This window comes from Tamandua tetradactyla, chromosome 11 (assembly GCF_023851605.1).
Source record: "Tamandua tetradactyla isolate mTamTet1 chromosome 11, mTamTet1.pri, whole genome shotgun sequence".
NCBI lineage: Eukaryota > Metazoa > Chordata > Mammalia > Pilosa > Myrmecophagidae > Tamandua > Tamandua tetradactyla.
The window spans coordinates 82686962-82706175 of NC_135337.1; the positions used below are offsets into that span (position 1 = coordinate 82686962).

Consider the following 19214-nt stretch of genomic DNA (forward strand, 5'->3'; position numbering starts at 1 on the left):
TGCCACTATTTCTAAACATCCTCTTGAACAATTATCATATATATTTTTAATAGGAGCCATTCTAATGAGCGTGAAATGGTATCTTATTCAGGATGTTTTTACTATTTCTAAATTGGATTGTTTGTCTTTTAGTGATTTTGTTAGGTTGCTAAAGGTGCTGGAAAGCAATATATCAGAAATGGAAAGGCTCTTGGAATGGGAATTTAATAAGCTACAAGTTTGAAGTTCTAAGGCCATAGATATGTCCTAACTAAGGTATCCAGAGAAAGCCACCTTGTCTCAGGGGAAAGCTGATCTGGGAAGGCACGTGGCTGGCATCTGCTGGTCCTTGCTCCTGGTTTTGTTGCTTCCAGCTTCCGATGCCAGTGGTTTCCTCTCAAAGTGTCTGTGGGCCTTCACTTAGCTCCTCTGGGACACAACTCTGGGCTCTGGCCTGCTTAGTATCTTAGGGGAAGGCACACGGCAATGTCTGCTGGGACTTGGACCTCCAAATGTCAGGATCTCGTGTTGGCTCTGAAGCAATTGTTCTTCAAACTGCATCTGAGGTTTCTTCAAAACGTTTCCCCTTGTAATGGACTCCAGTAAACTAATCAAGACCCACCTTGAATGGGTGGAGCCACATCTCCCTCTAAGCAAAAGGTCACACCCACAATTGGGTATGTCATATCTCCGTGGAAGTAATCTAGTCAAAAGTTTCCTACAGTAGTGAATGAGGACTAAAAGGAGGGCAAAGGAACGCTCATGAATACCATGCCCACCTTATCTATTTTAAGACCCATTGCCTTCTTTAAAACCTTTAAAACAAAGTTCAACAGACCAGGCCCAATTATTACTGTCTCACCTATCCCTACCTCCAGGGTCTCTTAAAATTTGGCTGAGTATGAATGAACTATAGGGATGTTTGGGTACAGAAATATGGGGGAGGTGTGGGTTTGGTTTAGAATTCTTTCTACTGCCCTGGAGATCAGGAATGATAGGCACAGTGGAAATGTTGCAGAATAGGCCATGTTTGTTCTGAGTGAATTCTTTCATTAAAAGAAAAATTTTCAGTAATATCTTTGCAATGGTAGCTGTCATGAACAAATTATTATTAAATCATAAATGTCCTGAGAAGAGGGTAATTGAATAAAATCTAATTGTCACATTTCCATAAGTAAAGACAAATATGCTTGAGAGTTATGGAAAGGTTTTCCTACATTATGCTTCAGACAAATTAAACAATTGTAGTATATTTTTCAGAACTTGATAGTCAATAATCTTTTGAGATTGTCACAATTTTAGGGTATTAGGTGTTCTAGTTTGCCAGTTGCCGGAATGCAGTATACCAGAAATGGAATAGCTTTTAAAAAAGGGAATTCAATAAGTTGCAGATTTACAGTTCTAAGGCCATGAAAATGTCCCAATTAAAGCAAGTCTATAAGCATGTCCAAATTAAGGCACCATCAAGAGGTTACCTTCACTCAAGAAAGGCTGATGAAGTTCAGGGTTTCTCTATCAACTGGAAAGGCACGTGACAAACATGGCATCATCTGATAGCTTTCTCTCCAGGCCTCTTGCTTCATGAAGCTCCCCCGGGGGTATTTTCCTTCTTCATCTCCAGTGGTTGCTGGCTGGTGGACTCTCTGCTTCCCATGGCTATGACATTCTCATCATTCTCTGTCCTCTCTGACTCTCTCTCCAAAATGTCTCCTCTTTTGTAGGATTCCAGTAAACTAACCAAGACCCATGCAGACTGGATGGAGACACATCTCCATCGAATCAAGTCTGATTGAGTCACATTTCTGTGGAGATAACCTAATAAAGTTTCCAACCTGTAGTACTGAATACGGACTAGAAGAAGCTGTTGCTCCCACAAGGTTGATTAAGATTAAAACTTGGTTTTTCTAGGTTACATAATCCTTTCAAACCAGCACATTAGGTACACAAAGAGATTTTTCAACCTCTTTTTAGGTTTGCTAAAGATGCTGGAATGCAATAAACCAGAAACGGGTTTGCTTTTTACAATGGGGATTTATTAGCTTACAAGTCACAGTTTTAAAACCATGGTCATGCCCCAATTAAGGCATCAGCAGGATGATGCCTTCTCTGAAGAAAGGCCACTGGTCTGAGAGAAAAAGTTACAAATCAAGTGAGGAAGATTATTCTCTAAGGGGCTCATCTTCCTCCCAAAATGGGGAAGCAGGGCCTAGCTCAAATGGCTGCCCCATGTAAGAGCATTCAGACCCCAGGTGCTGGGAACCAGAAACAGCTTGAGCTTACCTTCCTCCTCAGCCTCTGTCTCAGCACATCCTGGGCAAGCTTAGAATGAAATGTCCCACACCTCTCTATGCCAGTGCAGAGCTGTGGGCTGACAACTGCCACCTCCAGAGCAGGTTAGAAAAAACACAGGTACTGGAGGTGCCACAGGAAAGTTAGACAACCTGCTGGTTCTCCTCTTCAGGGAAATTGGTAATGATTCCACGCTTCACTTGAGACCTGGTCCTGCCTTGTCTTGGAAAATGTAATCTGGGTCAATCACTTCTGGGGAGACCTGCCTCAAAAAAAAAAAAAAAAATGGTTCAATATAGGCAGAGAAAGTACCATAAAAACAAGAGCTGAAAAGTTCTGATCAGTTAAATAGATTGTTGGAGGTCTAGAATAAGATGAACTGAGTGTCAAAGAACAGACAGAGGATAAAGTTAGCCAACAGGAAAATTCTAGGTAAAAGAGTTAAAATGACTTCCAGAATAAACTAATTAAGGAAATCGGATGTCTAGATATAGGCCAGAAATTATGAGGCATACTAAAAAAAATGAAGATATAGCCTGGTCAAAGGAATAAACTAATTCTTTAAAAGAGATATAGGAGTTAACTAGCTAATGTTCAAGCAAACATTCTAAATCAATTCGAAAATAAAATCAATGAGTTTAGGGAAGATATGGCAAAGGAGATGAAGGATATAAGAAGACATTGGATGAACATGAAGAATTCAAAATTTTGAAAAACCAAATGTAGAACTTATAGGAATGAAAGGTACAGTAGAAGAGATGAAAAACACGGTGGAGAATTATGACAGCTGATTTGAAGAGGCAGAAGAAAGGATTAGTGAACTAGAGGACAGGGCATCTGAAATCCTATACACAAAAGAACGAATAGGGAAACGAATGCAAAAGCATGAGCAGGGTCTCAGGGAATTCAATAACAGCATTAAGTGGATGAATATATGTGCTATGGGAGTCCCAGAAGAAGAAGAGAAGGGGAAAGGGGAAGAAAGAATAATGGAGGAAACTAACACTGAAAATTTCCCAACTCTTATGAAACACACAAAAATTTCACAGATCCAAGAAACCCAGCATAATCCAAACGAAATAGATCCAAATAGAGCTACTCTAAGACACTTACTAATCAGATAGCCATATGTCAAAGAAAAAGAGAGAATTCTGAAAGCAGCAAGAGAAAAGTGACCCATCACATGCAATGGAAGCTCATAAGACTATGTGCAGTCTTCTCAGTAGAAACCCTGGAGGTGAGAAGGAAGTGGTAAGATATATTTAACATACTGAAAGTGAAAAATTGCTAACCAAAATTCTATATCCAGAAAAATGGTTCCTCAGAAATGAGGGAGAGTTTAAAATATCTTCAGACAAACAGACACTAAGATAATTTGTGAACAGGAATATTGCTCTACAAAAAATACTAAAGGGAGCACTAAGGCAGATAGGGAAAGAGAGGAGAGAGAATTTTGGAGAAGAGTGCCGAAATGAAGACTAAGGGTAAAAAGAGAGAAAAATAATACAATAGAATGAAGTCATGTTGCATGCAAGAATGTGGATGAATCTTGAGGACATTATGTTGAGTGAAATTAGCCAGAATCAAAAGCACAAATACTGTATGGTCTCACTATTTTGAACTTACATTAATAAGCAAACTCTGAGAACTAAAGTTGAGAACACAAGTTAACAAGAAATAGAAAGAGGATAGAGATTGGGCATTGATGTTGAAGGAGTAAAGAATGTTCAATAAGGTTGATTGTAAAGATCCAGAAATGTATAGCACAATACTATCTGATGGCAGCACAATATTGTAAGTACACTGAGCAAAGCTGAATATGACTATAGATGAAAGGGGAAGGCAAGGGGCATGTATAGCACCAGAAAAAGAGATAGGAGATAAAGCTTGGGACTGCGTAACTTAGTAAAATGTGGAGTGGATAATGATGGTGGTTAAATGTACAAATATAAGAATGTTTTTACATGATGAAGAACAAATGAATGTCAACAGTGTAAGGTGTTGAAAATGGGATGGTAGACGGAAAAAACAAAACCAAGGCAAACTAGGATCTATACTTAGCGGAAGCATTGTACTATGCTTCCATTAAATGTAACAAAGGCAATAGACCAAAGCTAAATGTCAATAAGAGGGGCCTATAAGGGAAACGTGTGGGATTGTTGTTGTTGTTTCTCCTTTTTATTTCATTAATTTTAATTTTAATTTTATTTTTGTATGCTGTATGGCGGGGTCACATTTCATTCTTTTCCCATGTGAGTATCCTGTTACTGCAGCACCTTTGTTGAATTTTTTGTTTGTTTGTTTGTTTTTGTTGTTTTTCTGTGTTAGTTAGGTTCAAGTTTCAACTTGGCCAGGTGAAGGTGCCTAGTTCTGTTGCTGTGGCCATGAGCCATTGGCATGTGACACTCATCTACCACTGATTGCACCTGCGCTGGGCTAAGGGGTGTGCCTCCTACAATGAACGATAGTTAATTTAACTGGCTAGATGCTTAAATGAGAGAATTCAATGCAGCACAGTCCAAGCAGCTCAGCATACCTCATCTCAGCACTTGCAGCTCAGCCCAGACCTTTGGAGATGCAGACCCTAGGGAAAGCTGTGGGAACCCAAAAGCCAGGAGAGAAGGCCAGCAGAGATCGCCCAATGCTTTCTTGTGTAGGAGAGAACCTCAGATGAAAGGTAATTACCTTTCCCCTGAAGAACTGTAAGTTTTTAACTAAACAAATCCTCCTTTCTTAAAAGCCAATTCATCTCTGGTGTGTTGCATTCTGGCAGCCTTAGCAAACTAAAACAGATTTGGTACGTGAGAAGTGGGGTGCTGCTGCAGTTTGTAGATACCAGACATGTTGGAACAGTTTTTTTTTTTTTTTTTTTTGGTGGATAAGGGGAGGATTCTGGAGGAATTGTGGGGAGCTTGATGGAGGCCAGGAGTGCTCGAAGAGACTGTTGATGTAAATGGAACCACTGCCAGTTTGGACACACGGGGACAGAAAAGGGACGGATTTGAGGTTGAGAAGGTGGAGTCAAGAGTTTTATCTGTGCCATTTAAAAATGTCTATGAAACATCCCAAACGGAGAATGTTTCATATGCAGTTATCTGTGAGCCTGGGTCAGGAGAGAGATGTGGGCTGTGGATGGAAATTGGAGAATCTTGAATATATAAAATTTTGAAAGTGGTGAGAGTTGCTTGGACTACCGAGTGAATGATTATCCGACGAGAAAATCCTCGGGACCTGGGGCACAGGAGCAATTTGGGGAAGTGAGCTGGACACTCAGGTTTAACCTGTGCACGACCGCCATGGCCGTCGGAACGTAAAAACTACGTTTCCCAGAAGCACCTTCAGCCCCTGGTTCCGGGTCATAGGCTGCCAATGAAACCCCGCGAGATTTGGAAGTCGGAAGTGAAGCGGAAGCCATTACTCTCTGGAGGCGGTGGCCAGAAGACACATGGGCAGAGTAACGGTATGCTGCACTTTGTTTCTTGCCGTGGGTCGCCCCAAACGTCTTTCTTTCTTGCCCCCCCCCGCCCCCGCTCCGCTTCCCCGTGGCAGACAGGAACCTTTTCGGCCCTTCGGCGGCGGCTTCCTTGACTTCCGCTCACCCAGCTCTGCCCCCACACCTGTAAGCCCGCTTTCCTCGCTTAACCCCATCACACCCGGCTTTCCTGAGGCCCGCGAGGCAGAGGGGAGTCAGTGGATTCAGGAAGCCAGACAACCGGCCTAGTAGAATATTTTAGGCGCTGTGTTAAGCGCTATGAAACTCTGGGGACGCGAGGACCACCGTGTGTACAGACGTGGCGTTTTCAGAAAGCTGAGAGTGCGTGGGATGGGTGCGGAAAACCTGGTGGAAGTGAGTTCAGAAGCTAATGATAGGGCGAGGATAATCAACTTTGATTTGCCCTGTTGTCATTCTTGTTTGATATTAATATAGGCACACTGATTCTCTTTTTGCTAGCATTTGCCTGGAATAACTTTTATTCCCGAACTTCAACCTTTCGGTTGAATAGCTATATTTTAATTATTTTAGCTGGCCCTTGTTTAAATAGTCTATGACTGATTTTAAGAATTCAGGTCAACATTCTGTTACTTAACTTGAGAGTTAATCCATTAATATTTATTGTGATTACGGACATTTTACTTTGATTTTTGCCTTTTTAGTTTGTGCTTCCCGTTTATCCTTTTCCTTTCAAACGTTATTTATTGGGAAACAGAACATACATGCCAAATAAAGAATGAACTTGCATATATATAATTAAAAGGTTGCAACGCCAAAGTGACTTAATAAACCAGGCCAAGAAAGTGATTATTAGCCCCCTAAAACTTGTGTACTCCTTCCAAACAGCATTATTCTCTTTATGGATTTTACCGCTTAGATGTGTTTCCCAAAAAATGCGTTTCCTAATTTGTTAATAGATAGTACTTTTGGGGACATCCTTTTTTGTTCATATATCTTTTAATTAACCCACGTTGATGCGCCTAACAGTGAAAATGCATATGCCAAAACTTATTTGTGCATTCTACATATGAGTATTTGTTTTCATTTTTTGCTGTAAGCATTTTGTACATGTCAAAGTGCGTGTGTAAGAGTGTATATACACCCTGGGTCATGGGGTGTGTGCTTAGTTCATTTCTTTAGGTAGTGCCAAAATGTTTTCCACTGTGGTAGTGAGATGGTATCTTAACTTTTTTTCCTTTTGGTTACTTTTTTTTTTTTTAATTAAAGAAAAAAAAAGAAATTAACCCAATATTTAGAAACCATTCCATTCTACATATGCAATCAGTAATTCTTAGCATCATCACATAGATGTATGATCATCATTTCTTAGTACATTTGCATCGGTTTAGAAGAAGAACTAGCAAAAGAACAGAAAAAGATATAGAATGTTAATATAGAGAAAATACAAATAATAATAATAGTAAAAAAAAAGAGAAAAAAGACGGAAAAAACCTATAGTTCAGATACAGCTTCATTCAGTTTTTTTTTTTTTTATTAATTAACGGAAAAAAAAAAGAAATTAACCGAACATTTAGAAATCATACCATTCTACATATGCAATCAGTAATTCTTAACATCATAACATAGATTCATGATCATCGTTTCTTAGTACATTTGCATCGGTTTAGAAGAACTAGCGACACACCAGACAAAGATATAGAATGTTAATATAGAGAAAAGAAATAAAAGTAGTAATAATAGTAAAAAAACAAAACAAAAACGAACAAACAAACAAAAACAAACTAAACCTATAGCTCAGATGCAGCTTCTTTCAGTGTTTTAACATGATTACTTTACAATTAGGTATTATTGTGCTGTCCATTTTTGACTTTTTGTATCTAGTCCTGTTGCACAGTCTGTATCCCTTCAGCTCCAATTACCCATTATCTTACCCTGTTTCTAACTCCTGCTGGACTCTGTTACCAATGACATACTCCAAGTTTATTCTCGAATGTCGGTTTACATCAATGGGACCATACAGTATTTGTCCTTTAGTTTTTGGCTAGACTCACTTAGCATAATGTTCTCTAGGTCCATCCATGTTATTACATGCTTCATAAGTTTATTCTGTCTTAAAGCTGCATAATATTCTATCGTATGTATATACCACAGTTTGTTTAGCCACTCGTCTGTTGATGGACATTTTGGCTGTTTCCATCTCTTTGTAATTGTAAATAACGCTGCTATAAACATTGGTGTGCAAATGTCCGTTTGTGTCTTTGCCCTTAAGTCCTTTGAGTAGATACCCAGCAATGGTATTGCTGGGTCGTATGGCAATTCTATATTCAGCTTTTTGAGGAACCACCAAACTGCCTTCCACAGTGGTTGCACCATTTGACATTCCCAGCAACAGTGGATAATTGTGCCTCTTTCTCCACATCCTCTCCAGCACTTGTCATTTTCTGTTTTGTTGATAATGACCATTCTGGTGGGTGTGAGATGATATCTCATTGTGGTTTTGATTTGCATTTCTCTAATGGCCAGGGACATTGAGCATCTCTTCATGTGCCTTTTGGCCATTTGTATTTCCTCTTCTGATAGGTGTCTGTTCAAGTCTTTTTCCCATTTTGTAATTGGGTTGGCTGTCTTTTTGTTGTTGAGTTGGACAATCTCTTTATAAATTCTGGATACTAGACCTTTAACTGATATGTCATTTCCAAATATTATCTCCCATTGTGTAGGCTGTCTTTCTACTTTCTTGATGAAGTTCTTTGATGCACAAAAGTGTTTAATTTTGAGGAGCTCCCATTTATTTATTTCCTTCTTCAGTGCTCTTGCTTTAGGTTTAAGGTCCATAAAACCGCCTCCAATTGTAAGTTTCATAAGATATCTCCCTACATTTTCCTCTAACTGTTTTATGGTCTAGACCTAATGATTAGATCTTTGATCCATTTTGAGTTAGCTTTTGTATAAGGTGTGAGATATGGGTCTTCTTTCATTCTTTTGCATATGGATATCCAGTTCTCTAGACACCATTTATTGAAGAGACTGTTCTGTCCCAGGTGAGTTGGCTTGACTGCCTTATCAAAGATCAAATGTCCATAGATGAGAGGGTCTATATCTGAGCACTCTATTCGATTCCATTGGTCGATATATCTATCTTTATGCCAATACCATGCTGTTTTGACCACTGTGGCTTCATAATATGCCTTAAAGTCCGGCAGCGCGAGACCTCCAGCTTCGTTTTTTTTCCTTAAGATGTTTTTAGCAATTCGGGGCACCCTGCCCTTCCAGATAAATTTGCTTATTGGTTTTTCTATTTCTGAAAAATAAGTTGTTGGGATTTTGATTGGTATTGCATTGAATCTGTAAATCAATTTAGGTAGGATTGACATCTTAACTATATTTAGTCTTCCAATCCATGAACACGGTATACCCTTCCATCTATCTAGATCTTCTGTGATTTCTTTTAACAGTTTTTTTTTTATTAATTAAAAAAAGAATTAACAAAACAATTAGAAATCATTCCAATCTACATGTACAATCAGTAATTCTTAATAACATCACATAGTTGCATATTCATCATTTCTTAGTACATTTGCATCAATTTAGAAAAAGAAATAAAAAGACAACAGAATAAGAATTAAAACAATAATAGAAAGAAAAAAAAACAAAAACAAAAAACCTATACCTCACATACAGCTTCATTCAGTGTTTTAACATAATTGCATTACAATTGGGTAGTATTGTGCTGTCCATTTCTGAGTTTTTATATCAAGTCCCGTTGTACAGTCTGTATCCCTTCATCTCCAATTATCCCTTCTCTTTTTTTTTTTTTTTAATTAACGGAAAAAAAGAAATTAACCCAACATTTAGAGATCATACCATTCTACACATGCAATCATTAATTCTTAACATCATCACATAGCTGCATGATCATCATTTCTTAGTACATTTGCATTGGTTTAGAAGAACTAGCAACATAACCGAAAAAGATATAGAATGTTAATATAGAGAAAAAAATAAAAGTAATAATAGTAAAATCAAAACAAAACAAAACAAAACAAAACAAAAAACCTATAGCTCAGATGCAGCTTCATTCAGTGTTTTAACATGATTACTTTACAATTAGGTATTATTGTGCTGTCCATTTTTGAGTTTTTGTATCTAGTCCTGTTGCACAGTCTGTATCCCTTCAGCTTCAATTACCCATTGTCTTACCCTGTTTCTAACTCCTGCTGAACTCTGTTACCAATGACATATTCAAGTTTATTCTCGAATGTCCGTTCACATCAGTGGGACCATACAGTATTTGTCCTTTAGTTTTTGGCTGGATTCACTCAGCATAATATTCTCTAGGTCCATCCATGTTATTACATGGTTCATAAGTTTATCTTGTCTTAAAGCTGCATAATATTCCATCGTATGTATATACCACAGTTTGTTTAGCCACTCTTCTGTTGATGGAGATTTTGGCTGTTTCCATCTCTTTGCAATTGTAAATAATGCTGCTATAAACATTGGTGTGCAAATGTCCGTTTGTGTCTTTGCCCTTAAGTCCTTTGAGTAGATACCTAGCAATGGTATTGCTGGGTCGTATGGCAATTCTATATTCAGCTTTTTGAGGAACCGCCAAACTGCCTTCCACAGTGGTTGCACCCTTTGACATTCCCACCAACAGTGGATAAGTGTGCCTCTTTCTCCGCATCCTCTCCAGCACTTGTCATTTTCTGTTTTGTTGATAATGGCCATTCTGGTGGGTGTGAGATGGTATCTCATTGTGGTTTTGATTTGCATTTCTCTAATGGCCAGGGACATTGAGCATCTCTTCATGTGCCTCTTGGCCATCCGTATTTCCTCTTCTGAGAGGTGTCTGTTCAAGTCTTTTTCCCATTTTGTAATTGGGTTGGCTGTCTTTTTGTTGTTGAGATGAACACTCTCTTTATAAATTCTGGATACTAGACCTTTATCTGATATATCATTTCCAAATATTGTCTCCCATTGTGAAGGCTGTCTTTCTACTTTCTTGATGAAGTTCTTTGATGCACAAAAGTGTTTAATTTTGAGGAGTTCCCATTTATTTATTTCCTTCTTCAGTGCTCTTGCTTTAGGTTTAAGGTCCATAAAACCGCCTCCAGTTGTAAGATCCATAAGATATCTCCCAACATTTTCCTCTAACTGTTTTATGGTCTTAGACCTAATGTTTAGATCTTTGATCCATTTTGAGTTAACTTTTGTATAGGGTGTGAGAGATGGGTCTTCTTTCATTCTTTTGCATATGGATATCCAGTTCTCTAGGCACCATTTATTGAAGAGACTGCTCTGTCCCAGGTGAGTTGGCTTGACTGCCTTATCAAAGATCAAATGTCCATAGATGAGAGGGTCTATATCTGAGCACTCTATTCGATTCCATTGGTCGATATATCTATCTTTATGCCAATACCATGCTGTTTTGACCACTGTGGCTTCATAATATGCCTTAAAGTCCGGCAGCGCGAGACCTCCAGCTTCGTATTTTTTCCTCAAGATGTTTTTAGCAATTCGGGGCACCCTGCCCTTCCAGATAAATTTGCTTATTGGTTTTTCTATTTCTGAAAAATAAGTTGTTGGGATTTTGATTGGTATTGCATTGAATCTGTAAATCAATTTAGGTAGGATTGACATCTTAACTATATTTAGTCTTCCAATCCATGAACACGGTATGCCCTTCCATCTATTTAGGTCTTCTGTGATTTCTTTTAGCAGTTTTTTGTAGTTTTCTTTATATAGGCTTTTTGTCTCTTTAGTTAAATTTATTCCTAGGTATTTTATTCTTTTAGTTGCAATTGTAAATGGGATTCGTTTCTTGATTTCCCCCTCAGCTTGTTCATTACTAGTGTATAGAAATGCTACAGATTTTTGAATGTTGATCTTGTAACCTGCTACTTTGCTGTACTCATTTATTGGCTCTAGTAGTTTTGTTGTGGATTTTTCCGGGTTTTCGACGTATAGTATCATATCGTCTGCAAACAGTGATAGTTTTACTTCTTCCTTTCCAATTTTGATGCCTTTTATTTCTTTTTCTTGTCTAATTGCTCTGGCTAGAACCTCCAACACGATGTTGAATAATAGTGGTGATAATGGACATCCTTGTCTTGTTCCTGATGTTAGGGGGAAAGTTTTCAATTTTTCCCCATTGAGGATGGTATTAGCTGTGGGTTTTTCATATATTCCCTCTATCATTTTAAGGAAGTTCCCTTGTATTCCTATTTTTTGAAGTGTTTTCAACAGGAAAGGATGTTGAATCTTGTTAAATACCTTCTCTGCATCAATTGAGATAATCATGTGATTTTTCTGCTTTGATTTGTTGATATGGTGTATTACATTAATTGATTTTCTTATGTTGAACCATCCTTGCATACCTGGGATGAATCCTACTTGGTCATGATGTATAATTCTTTTAATGTGTTGTTGGATACGATTTGCTAGAATTTTATTGAGGATTTTTGCATCTATATTCATTAGAGAGATTGGTCTGTAGTTTTCTTTTTTTGTAATATCTTTGCCTGGTTTTGGTATGAGGGTGATGTTGGCTTCATAGAATGAATTAGGTAGTTTTCCCTCCACTTCAATTTTTTTGAAGAGCTTGAGGAGAGTTGGCACTAATTATTTCTGGAACGTTTGATAGAATTCACATGTGAAGCCGTCTGGTCCTGGACTTTTCTTTTTAGGAAGCTTTTGAATGACTAATTCAATTTCTTTACTTGTGATTGGTTTGTTGAGGTCATCTATGTCTTCTTGGGTCAAAGTTGGTTGTTCATGTCTTTCCAGGAACCCGTCCATTTCATCTAAATTGTTGTATTTATTAGCGTAAAGTTGTATCCTGTTATTACCTCCTTTATTTCTGTGAGGTCAGTAGTTATGTCTCCTCTTCCATTTCTGATCTTATTTATTTGCATCCTCTCTCTTCTTCTTTTTGTCAATCTTGCTAAGGGCCCATCAGTCTTACTGATTTTCTCATAGAGCCAACTTCTGGTCTTATTGATTTTCTCTATTGTTTTCATGTTTTCAGTTATTTTTATTTCTGCTCTAATCTTTGTTATTTCTTTCGTTTTGCTTCCTTTGGGATTAGTTTGCTGTTCTTTCTCCAGTTCTTCCAAGTGGACAGTTAATTCCTGCATTTTTGCCTTTTCTTCTTTTCTGATATAGGCATTTAGGGCAATAAATTTCCCTCTTAGCATTGCCTTTGCTGCGTCTCATAAGTTTTGATGTGTTGTGTTTTCGTTTTCATTCGCCTCCAGGTATTTACTAATTTCTCTTGCAATTTCTTCTTTGACCCACTCGTTGTTTAAGAGTGTGTTGTTGAGCCTCCACGTATTTGTGAATTTTCTGGCACTCCGCCTATTATTGACTTCCAACTTCATTCCTTTATGATCTGAGGAAGTGTTGTGTATGATTTCAATCTTTTTAAATTTGTTAAGACTTGCTTTGTGACCCAGCATATGGTCTATCTTTGAGAATGATCCATGAGCACTTGAGAAAAAGGTGTATCCTGCTGTTGTGGGGTGTAATGTCCTATAAATGTCTGTTAAGTCTAGCTCATTTATAGTAATATTCAGATTCTCTATTCCTTTATTGATCCTCTGTCTAGATGTTCTGTCCATTGATGAGAGTGGTGAATTGAAGTCTCCAACTATTATGGTATATGTGTCTATTTCCCTTTTCAGTGTTTGCAGTGTATTCCTCACGTATTTTGGGGCATTCTGGTTCGGTGCATAAATATTTATGATTGTTATGTCTTCTTGTTTAATTGTTCCTTTTATTAGTAGATAGTGTTCTTCTTTGTCTCTTTTAACTGTTTTACATTTGAAGTCTAATTTGTTGGATATTAGTATAGCTACTCCTGCTCTTTTCTGGCTGTTATTTGCATGAAATATCTTTTCCCAACCTTTCACTTTCAACCTATATTTATCTTTGGGTCTAGGATGTGTTTCCTGTAGACAGCATATAGAAGGATCCTGTTTTTTAATCCATTCTGCCAGTCTGTGTCTTTTGATTGGGGAATTCAGTCCATTAACATTTAGAGTTATTACTGTTTGGATAATATTTTCCTCTACCATTTTGCCTTTTGTATTATATATATCATATCTGACTTTCCTTCTTTCTTCACTCTTCTCCATACTTCTCTCTTCTGTCTTTTTGTATCTGACTCTAGTGCTCCCTTTAGTATTTCTTGCAGAGCTGGTCTCTTGGTCACAAATTCTCTCAGTGACTTTTTGTCTGAGAATGTTTTAATTTGTCCCTCATTTTTGAAGGACAATTTTGCTGGATATAGGAGTCTTGGTTGGCAGTTTTTCTCTTTTAGTAATTTAAATATATCATCCCACTGTCTTCTAGCCTCCATGGTTTCTGCTGAGAAATCTACACATAGTCTTATTGGGTTTCCCTTGTATGTGATGGATTGTTTTTCTCTTGCTGCTTTCAAGATCCTCTCTTTCTCTTTGACCTCTGACATTCTAACTAGTAAGTGTCTTGGAGAATGCCAATTTGGGTCTATTCTCTTTGGGGTGCGCTGCACTTCTTGGATCTGTAATTTTAGGTCTTTCATAAGAGTTGGGAAATTTTCCGTGATAATTTCTTCCATTAGTTTTTCTCCTCCTTTTCCCTTCTCTTCTCCTTCTGGGACACCCACAACACGTATATTTGTGCGCTTCATATTGTCCTTCAGTTCCCTGATCCCCTGTTCAAATTTTTGCATTCTTTTCCCTATAGTTTCTGTTTCTTTTTGAAATTCAGATGTTCCTTCCTCCAAATCACTAATTCTATCTTCTGTCTCTTTAAATCTATCATTGTAGGTATCCATTGTTTTTTCCATCTTTTCTATTTTATCCTTCACTTCCATAAGTTCTGTGATTTGTTTTTTCAGTTTTTCTATTTCTTCTTTTTGTTCAGCCCATGTCTTCTTCATGTCCTCCCTCAATTTATCGATTTCGTTTTTGAAGAGGTTTTCCATTTCTGTTTGTATATTCAGCATTAGTTGTCTCAGCTCCTGTATCTCATTTGAACTATTGGTTTGTTCCTTTGACTGGGCCATATTTTCAATTTTCTGAGCGTGATCCGTTATCTTCTGCTGGCGTCTGGGCATTTAGTCAGATTTCCCTGGGTGTTGGACCCAACCAGTTGAAAGATTTTTCTGTGAAATCTCTGGGTTCTGTTTTTCTTATCCTGCCCAGTAGGTGGTGTCCGTGGCACACGTTTCTTTGTGGGTCCCCCCAGTAAAATATACTGTGGGTCCTTTAACTTTGGAAAACTCTCGCCGTGGGGGAGGTTTGCCAGACGAAGCGGCTTGGAAGAGTGCCAGCAGGCCCGGGGATCCGAACGTGGGGAGGGTTGCCGGCCGCCGCAGTCCGGGAGAGCGCCGGTCCGAATCTCCTAGTCGGCCCGTGGCACCAAGTGTGGCGGGAGGGTGCCAGCTGCCGCGGCCCGGGAGAGTGCACCGTTCCCAGCTGGACTGGAAGTCACGTGTTTGGAAGGGACCCCGGTCACCGTTCTCCACGGCCTGGAGATTTCCGATCCAATTCTCCCAGTTGGTCCAGGGGGCTGCGTGAGGGGGTGGGCGCCAGCCACCGCGGCTTGAGGGGACTGCCTGTCCAATTCTCCCAGCTGGCCCGGAAAGGAGGAAGGGAGGGTCTCCGGCCGCTTGCTGCCCCAGCCCGGGGAAGCCCGCGCCCCTCGGCGATCTCACCGGAGCAGGTTCTTCCAGCCAGTCAGCCGTTGCAGGATGGGGTACGCTGTCTTTTTGATCTCTGTCGTGGCTCCGGGAGCTGTTCTGTATCGTTTCTACTCCCCTAGTAGCTGTTCTGGAGGAGGAACTAAGATCCACTCGTCTTACTAAGCCGCCATCTTCTCCGGAAGCCCCTTTTGGTTACTTTTGAGGGTTAACTTTTTCTCTGCCATTGGCCATTTGTGAAGTACCTGTTGGTGTTCTTTACCTGTTTTTTTTTTAAATTGATGTTTGCTGTTCTCCTATTGCCTTTAGGAATCTTGTTTTATAATAACTGCTGTCTTATCTTTTGTTGTACTCATTATGCAGATATCTTCCTGTTTGTACTTTTCCACTATGTTGCTTAATCAGCAAATTCTTGTGTTTAGTCTCCTTTTAAGTGTTTGAGTGGGTGAGTATTTTGATGTAAGATTAAAACATCTCACCTTGGATCATACACATTCTTTGCTATTTTTTTTTTGTGCTGACTAGCTGAGATTTCCAGTTTTATTGGATAGAGTTCAGAATTGAATTTTTCATTTGCTGGAGAGTTTTATTTTCAAATAAAATTTCAAAATAATTTCACACTTACTAGGGCAGTTGCAAAATTAATACAACATCCATACAGAGAATTCCACCATGTCCACCAAAAAGGTAAAGATAATCTTCAAGGAAGCTCCCTTTTCCTAGTTTAAGAGTATTTCTTATGACTTGGTATTGGTTTTGCAAATGATTTGTTTCAGCATATTATCTTCATACCTATTTATTGGTGTATTTCTTAGCACTTTAAGTGGTGCTTGGTCTGTGACAGGTACTCAGTACTGTTTGTTAATTTAATGAATAAATGAGTAATATGATCATCTAATTTGTGTGCTAGTGGCAAATTAGACTAGTTGATTGCCTAGTTTTAAATTTGCTTTGGTGAACAGCTAACTTGGAAAAGATGCGTCCTCTTTTTCTTTAGTTAGAGATGTTGTGGGTTTCCAGACCCATCAGTCATAAAGTACAGGATTCTCATACACCACCTCACCACCAACACCGTGCATTGTTGTGGAACGTTTGTTACAATTGCTCATAGAAGCTTTTAATAATTGTACTTTTTCTTTAAAATAACGGTAGTTGCCGTTTTTGCATTTGGTGAAAGATTATAAAACCGTACTATAAACTTTAATCCACAGTTTACATTAGGTATATATTTTTCCCCAGATACCAGCCTCTTATTAACACCTTGTATTAGTGCCATACATTTGTATAATTCATTAAGGAACATTCCTTTTTTTTTTTTTTAATTTTTTTGTTGTGAAATTTAACATGTGTATAAAAAAGCAGTAAGTTTCAAAATGCAGTTTCACAAGTAATTATAGAGCAGATTTCAACGTGTGGTATGGATTACAGTTACACAATTTCAGGTTTTTCCTTCTAGCTGCTCCAAGACACTGCAGATAAAATGAAATACCAATGTAATGATTTAACAGTCATATTCATTTGCTAAATCCTATCTTCTCTGTTAAAACCCCTCCTTCTCCTCTGATCCTTCTCCCAGTCTTTAAGGGTACTATTAACTATAGTTAGTTGTCTATAATAGGTTCACTGTATTACACAGTCCTGTGCTTTATATCTAAATTCTTATTTTAGTAATATTACGACCTAAAATTTTTCCTTTTAACTACATTCATCTGTATATTTCAGTGTTGTTAAATACACTCACGATATTGAGCTGCCATCACCACCATTCATTTCCAACTCTTTATAATAAACCTAGATAGAAATTCTGTGTAAGTATCAACTCCCCATTCTCTGAATGCAGTCTGGCCCCTTGTAAACTCTATTGTATGAATTTGTTTATTGTAATTAGTTCATATCAGTGAGATAATACAGTTTATGACCTTTTATTTTTCGTGTATTTCTTTCTTTCTTGTCTTCCCATGCACTGGATAAAGCAGGTGTTAGTCACAAGGTTTGTACGATCATGGTCACGAGATGAAAGAAGTGTTGTAAACAGTCATCATCAAAGATCAAGGCTACTGAATTAAAGTTCAGCGATTTCAGGTATTTCCTTCTGGCTATTATAACAGACTAGAAATTATAAAGAAATATTATATAATGAGCCAGTAGTCAAAAATATTTGTTAAATCCTAACTTCTCAGTTACGACTCCTCCCTCTCATTTGGTCATTCTCTCCATCTTCAGGGCTGTCTGAGTAATGACCATTTTAGCTGCCCCTGTGGGTGTTTCTCTCCTGCATCTCCAAAGGTCTCTGGCTTCTCTGAAGCAACTGTTCCCCAAGTGTCTGCGTCAGCTCTGAACTGTCTCCAAAATGTCTCCTCTTTTAAAGGGCTCCAGTAAATGAAACGAGACCCACTGAAATAGGTGGTTACAGCTCTGTCCGCACCCACGGTTGGGCATGCTGCATCTCTGTGAAGGTAATCTAATCAGAAGTTTCCACCCTATGTGCTGAATCAGGATTAAAAGAAATGGCTGCCCTCACAAGATAAGATCAGGGTTAAAACGTGGCTTTTCTGGGGTGTATAATAGATTCAGACTGGCACATTGTGCTGCAGAATTTAAATTCTGGACAAAATAAACCTCTGTTCCTTTGGTCTCACACAGAAGTTGGAGTTATTAAGTCTGTCGTTCTTTACCCTGTATTCTGGCTACTCTTAACCAGTTTAGCTTCATTTGTATCTCTAATTGGAGTCTGATCTCGTTTTCAGCTTCTTTAGTAGTTGCCGTATGGGTTAATGCTGACTTTCAGAGCTGCAGAACCCTAACAGTGAGTCTAGGTGTAACATATAACCAAATTTCCAGGGAATGTTTGGGTTATACACAAAGAGCGCAGCATCTCAGAATTTAGAAATAACAGTTAAAACTCAGGAATAAATGGGACTACTATAAGAGCGTATAATCTAGGAACCTTTACAGTGAGCCTTATTGAACATTTTGTACTTCTTAATCATAATTGCCCACTTTCTATTTCTTGATAACCTATGTTTTGAGTTTAACTCTGTTTGCTTCTTACTGCTCTTTTTTATTAGTGAGACCATACAATATTTGTCTTTTTGTTTCTGAATTATATTGCTCAACTTAATGTCCTCCAGGTTCTGTCACATGGTTGCATACCTCATGACTTCATTCCTTTTTGCAGCTACCCAATTTTCTATCATATGAATGCACCATAGTTCACCTTCTGCTCACCAGCTGATGTACCCTTTAGCTGTCGCCATCCATTGGCAAGCCTGAAAAATGCTGCCATAAACATCAGTGTGCAAATGTCTGTTTCCCTGCTTTCAGTTCTTCTAAGCATGTGCCTAGTAACTGGTTTGCAGGATCATATGGCAACCCTATAATTAGCCTTCTGCGGATTCAGTATATGTCTTTTTGTATCTGAGTTATTTCATTTAACATAATGTCCGCCAGTCACCCTTGTTATCACATGCATTAGAACTTCATTCCTTTTCATGGCTGAATAATAATCCATTGTAGATATGTGTCACATTTTGCTTATCTATTCATCGGCTGATGGACACTTGGATTGCATCCATGTTTTGGCAGTTGTGAATAAAGCCACTTGAACATCAGTGTGCAAATAAATATTTGTTCAATTCCCTACTTGCAAGTCTTCTGGGTATTTACCTAGTAATGAGATTGTTGGGTCCTATGGTAACTCTATACTTAGTTCTCAGCAACTGCCAAACTGTCTTCCACAGCAGTTGCACCATTTTACATTCCTACCAGCAATGAATGGGTGCTCTTATTTCTCCACATCCTCAC

At 38.4% G+C, this 19214-nt stretch overlaps 1 long non-coding RNA gene across 8 annotated transcripts in view; it reads left to right on the forward strand.

The window, feature by feature from the left end:
• Nucleotides 1–19214, forward strand: part of LOC143650544 (uncharacterized) — a 79873-nt gene that overhangs the window by 40184 nt on the left and 20475 nt on the right. For 3 of the 8 annotated variants that reach the window (XR_013159596.1, XR_013159592.1, XR_013159595.1), the window contains exons 1-3: nt 5663–5728; nt 17387–17492; nt 17779–17866. This is a non-coding gene — a long non-coding RNA (uncharacterized LOC143650544). Of the gene's footprint in view, nt 1–5660; nt 5729–17383; nt 17493–17778; nt 17867–19214 lie in introns of those variants that run through there. The other 5 variants (XR_013159593.1, XR_013159597.1, XR_013159598.1 and 2 more) reach the window with 4 other exon arrangements.